Source organism: Pseudophryne corroboree, chromosome 1 (assembly GCF_028390025.1).
Source record: "Pseudophryne corroboree isolate aPseCor3 chromosome 1, aPseCor3.hap2, whole genome shotgun sequence".
Lineage (NCBI taxonomy): Eukaryota > Metazoa > Chordata > Amphibia > Anura > Myobatrachidae > Pseudophryne > Pseudophryne corroboree.
In genome coordinates, this window is record NC_086444.1 from 145,236,788 (window position 1) to 145,242,787 (window position 6,000).

Consider the following 6,000-nt stretch of genomic DNA (forward strand, 5'->3'; position numbering starts at 1 on the left):
AAAAGGTTCAAGTTCAAGATGGAATCCCTGAGGGCAGGGATTTCCAGTCTGGAGGAGAGGGACTTCATGGTGTCAGTAGGCATAAAAAATGCTTACTTGCATGTTCCCATTTATCCTCCTCACCAAGCTTATCTGAGATTCGCAGTACAGGATTGCCATTACCAGTTCCAGATGTTGCCATTCGGTCTCTCCACGGCACCGAGGGTATTCACCAAGGTGATGGCGGAGATGATGGTCCTCCTTCATCAAAAAGGAGTCAATATAATTCCTTGTCTGGACGATCTCCTGATAAAAGAGAGATCCAGGGAACAGTTGGTGCAGAACATCGCACTCTCCCTGTCAATACTCCAACAACACGGTTGGATCATGAATTTCCAAAGTCGCAATTGGAACCAACGACAAGATTGTCCTTTTTATGGATGATTCTGGACACAGAAGTACAGAGAGTATTTATTCCAGTGGAAAAGGCTCTGGAAATCCAGAAAATGGTCAAACAAATATTGAAACCAACAAACGTGTCGATCCATCAATGTATTCGGTTGTTGGGGAAAATGGTAGCGGCTCACGAGGCCATACAGTTTGGCCGATTTCATGCCAGAGTATTCCAGTGGGACCTATTGGACAAGTGGTCCGGATCTTACCTACACATGCACCGGAAGATAATCCTGTCATACAAAGCCAGGATTTCGCTCCTGTGGTGGCTACACAGTTCTCACCTACTAGAGGGACGCAGGTTCGGGATTCAGGACTGGGTCCTGGTAACCACGGATGCAAGTCTCCGAGGCTGTGGAGCTGTCACACAGGGGGAAAGCTTCCAAGGACAATGGTCAAGTCACCTTCACATAAACATTCTGGAATTGAGAGCCATTTATAACGGCCTTCTACAAGCGGTACATCTTCTTCAAGATCATCCCATGCAGATCCAGTCAGACAATGTAACAGCAGTCACGTACATAAACAGGCAAGGCGGAATGAAAAGCAAAGCAGCAATGGCAGAGGTGACAAGGATTCTCCTCTGGGCAGAAAGGCATGTAAGAGCTCTGTCAGCAATTTTCATTCCGGGAGTGGACAGCTGGGAAGCAACTTCCTCAGCAGACACGATCTCCATCCAGGAGAGTGGGGCCTCCACCAAGAAGTCTTCGCAGAGGTGACAAGTCTTTGGGGAGTTCCTCAAGTAGACATGATGGCATCTCGTCTAAGCAAGAAGCTTCAGAGATATTGTCCCAGGTCGAGAGACCCTCAAGCAATAGCAGTGGATGCACTGGTGACCCAGTGGGTGTTTCGGTCGGTATATGTTCTCCCTCCACTTCCACTGATTCAAAAAGTTCTCAAAATAAGAAGAACAAGAGTTCGAGCATTCTTCGTTGCCCCAGACCGGCCAAGGAGGGCTTGGTATCCAGATCTTCAGGAGTTGCTCATAGAAGATCCTCGGCCTCTTCCTCCTCGCAAGGACCTGCTGCAGCAGGGGCCGTGCTTGTATCAAGACTTACCGCGGCTACATTTGACGGCATGGCTGTTGAGCGACGGATCCTAGCCCGAAAGGGTATTCCCAAGGAAGTCATCCCCACTCTTATTCAGCCCAGGAAAGGAGTAACGTCTAAATATTACCGCCGTATTTGGAGAAAATATGTGTCTTGGTGTGAATCCAAGAAGGCTCCTATGGAAGAGTTTGAGTTGGGACGTTTTCTCTATTTTCTGCAGGCTGGTGTGGATGCGGGCCTTAGATTGGGGTCAATCAAGGTCCAGATTTCGGCCTTATCAGTTTTCTTTCAAAAACAATTGGCTTCCTTTCCAGAAGTTCAGACCTTCGTGAAAGGGGTTCTGCACATCCAGCCTCTATTTGTGCCTCCAGTGGCACCATGGGACCTTAATGTGGTGTTGCAGTTCCTTCAATCGGATTGGTTTGAACCTCTGCAGGAGATAGAATTTAAGTTTCTCACTTGGAAAGTGGTGATGCTTTTGGTCTTGGCATCCGCAAGGTGGGTGTCTGAGTTTGGGGCCTTGTCTCACAAGAGCCCTTACCTGATCTTCCATGAAGATAGGGCAGAGTTGAGAACTCGCCAACATTTTCTTCCAAAGGTGGTTTCATCTTTCCACATAAACCAACCTATTGCGGTGCCAGTGGTGTCTGACACTTCCACTGAGTCAAAGTCTCTAGATGTGGTTAGAGCTTTGAAGATTTATGTCGCAAGAACAGCTCGGATACGGGAAACAGAGGTTGTGTTTGTCCTGTATGCTCCCAACAAGATTGGGTGTCCTGCTTCTAAGCAGACTATTGCACGCTGGATCAGAGGTATGATTCAGCACGCTCATTCTACGGCAGGATTGCCGATACCGAAGTCGGTGAAGGCCCATTCTACTAGGAAGGTGAGCTCATCCTGGGCGGCTGCCCAGGGCGTCTCGGCTTTACAACTTTGCCGAGCAGCTAGTTGGTCAGGGTCAAACACATTTGCTAAATTTTGTACGTTTGACACTTTGGCCGATGAGGACCTCAAGTTTGGTCAATCAGTGCTGCAGAGTCATCCGCACTCTCCCGCCCGTACTGAAGCTTTGGTATAACCCCATGGTACTGAAGTGGACCCCAGAATCCTCTAGGACATATGAGAAAATAGGATTTTAATACCTACCGGTAAATCATTTTCTCCTAGTCCGTAGAGGATGCTGGGCACCCGACCCAGTGCATACTTTACCTGCAGTTTTGTTCTTTATAGTTACACAAGTTGTGTTTCATTTGTTTTCAGCATGTTGCTGTAAATGGTTCATGCCTGTTGGCGTGTGTCATGTTGAATACCATGTTGTGCGGCATGGTTGAGGTGTGAGCTGGTATGAATCTCACCATTAGTATAAAAGTAAATCCTTTCCTCGAAATGTCCGTCTCCCTGGGTACAGTTCCTATAACTGAGGTCTGGAGGAGGAGCATAGAGGGAGGAGCCAGTTCACACCCTTGAAAAGTCTTAAAGTGCCCATGGCTCCTGTGGAACCGTCTATACCCCATGGTACTGAAGTGGACCCCAGCATCCTCTATGGACTAGGAGAAAAGGATTTACCGGTAGGTATTAAAATCCTATTTTCTCTGTCTTCTGCCTGCTATCACTTAGAGCATTTCAGAATGTCAGCAATGCCATAGGCATATATGGCAGTGCCGAGTGACCCAGATATTACAATTAGCTCTCTTCTCCAACGCCGACAGAGTTGGACTGGTCCACAGGGGAACAGGGAAAACCACCGGAAGGCCCCACTACCTGTGGGCCCTCCACCTTCTCTAGGGATCAGGTTCCAGTCTCTATCCTAGTGCACATGAATTATGCATTATACAGTACATATGTTACATTATACTTCATAAGAACATGGTTTATTATATAGTTACCAAGTACTCTGTAATGGTTAGCCAAACCTCTGTGGTGACTGGCCACACCCTTAAGCATGGGCCCCTACAACAGCATTCCCCCGGTGGGCCCTTCATTCCCCAGTCCAACACTGAGCGCCGACATTGTCAATTCTAGCTGTCGTTATCTGCCTATGCTCACATACCCTCCAACATTTTACACATAAAAATCGTAGTAGTAGTAAAAGGGGCGTGGCCACAGGTAAAGGGGGCGTAGTCACACCCTTTTCCTATACTTTCAATGGGAGCTTGAAGAGCTAAAAATCGGTACATACCATAAAAAAAGGTACTGTACCTATTAAAAAGGTACAGTTTCAGGGTATGTGCTCATGTGAAGAAGCAGGAAGTGAGCTCTGTCACTGTGGCTAGTTGTCATTAAAGTTTGTTTTTAGAAAAAAAAATACTCTCTGCAGCAGCTGCATGGGGCTGGACTAGGGATGGCCATCGGTGGGGTGTACATCGATGGTTGCCATCAATGATGCCATCGCCGATAACCATCGATGGTACACAAACCATCTATGGTGAACCATCAATGGTTTGCACCACTCGATGGCCACCACTGAATGAAACCAGGGGTGGGGCTTAGCGGGTATTGGGGGCGGGGCATCTGGTTATACCTTGCCATCAATGGAGGGAAACCATCTGGTTCTATATCATCGATGGCAAAAGTATTCCACATCGGCCATAAACCATCGATGATTTTGAATCATCGATGATCAACGGCCATCCCTAGGCTGTACTCAAGGTAAGAGATGAGAGTGCCCAGGGCAGCCAGGACCAGATTATCTGACATGTGGGGGGAAGACCAGCACAGGGCTAGTCCGCCCTGCATGTCAGGCCCTACACCCCCCCTCCCCCCACACGGGTGCTTTTGATACTTTCACATCTCACTGGGTGCACAGTGCGCACTGCTCAAAGGGCATCAGGCTGCAGCGATCGGGTCTGAATTAGGCCCACTGACTTTATGTTCATTCCCCTGGGCGGGGCTGTTTTTATTAGTAACAGTTGCAGTAGCAGCCGCATGCATTGTAACAATAGCAGGAAAAGCAGGAGCAGCTTTATCTGCACAGTGGAGTACATAGATTCCTTAATTATCCCATCTATATTCTGCCATACTAATATAGAAGTGATAACTTAATAGACGATACCAACAATCCCAGTATTTAAAAGGAAACAGCTTCCAGATACTAATGGCCTAGTACCCAGTTCAGGCTTACCTACCCTCCCGCATTCAGCGGGAGGCTCCCGATTTTTAGTTGAGCCTCCCGCTGCCCCGCATACCTTGACAGCCCTCCCGGTTTTTACAGGTCCGAGGCTGAAAATATGGACTGCGCTTGCGCAAGTCCGGAGAGGTCGGGGGCGGGGCCAGCACGGGAGACTGCCTGGCTGGCCACCGCATGGTTGTGTGTACTGTGTAGCAGAGGCACACTGCAGCAGGGCTCTGCTTCTGCTTCCCTGTGGCTGGCCCCTCCCACCACACTCGGGGCTGCAGCATGGATCAGCCCAGCAGCAGCTTCCTCCTCCTGGCTCCTGCTCCTCGCCTCTCACTGGAGTGTCTGCACTAGGCTGTCTCCCCTCACTGTCCCAGGGTCAGCTCCCAGCCTTTACTGGAAGGAGCAACACACCCAGGTGGGTGCTGGAGGTAATGTGGGGGAATGGAGGCTGTGTGTTATATAATGTGTGTATAATATGATGCAATCTAGTACTGAGTGCAATATGGGGGTGGGGGGGGTTGTGTATAATGCAGTATAATGAGGTGCTGTGTCTATATGGGGGGGGGGGGGGGGCTGTGTAGTGTACTGTATGCTGGGTATAATGTAATATGGGTGAGGGGATCTGTGTAATATGGGGAAGGGGGCTATGTATTGTATGCTGTGTTTACTGTAATGTGGTACTGGGTGTAATTATGGGGGGCTGTGTATAATGTAATGTGTACTGAGCAAGGTGGTTCTAAAGATACCCGTGCTGCAAGTATGGCGGTATGGTGTACCGGTAAGAAATTCCTAACCGGTACACTCTGGGGCAACGTGTATCTGGCACTGCTGGGGCAACGTGTATCTGACACTGCTGGGGCAACGTGCATCTGACACTGCTGGGGGCAACGTGCATCTGACACTGCTGGGGGCAACGTGTATCTGACACTGCTGGGGGCAACGTGTATCTGACACTGCTGGGGGCAACGTGTATCTGACACTGCTGGGGGCAACGTGTATCTGACACTGCTGGGGCAACGTGTATCTGACACTGCTGGGGCAACGTGTATCTGACACTGCTGGGGCAACGTGTATCTGACACTGCTGGGGCAACGTGTATCTGACACTGCTGGGGCAATGTGTATCTGACACTGCTGGGGGCAACGTGTATCTGACACTGCTGGGGGCAACGTGTATTATCTGACACTGCTGGGGCAACGTGTATCTGACACTGCTGGGGCAATGTGTATCTGACACTGCTGGGGCAATGTGTATCTGACACTGCTGGGGGCAACGTGTATCTGACACTGCTGGGGGCAACGTGTATTATCTGACACTGCTGGGGCAACGTGTATCTGACACTGCTGGGGGCAACGTGTATCTGGCACTGCTGGGGCAACGTGTATTATCTGACACTGCTGG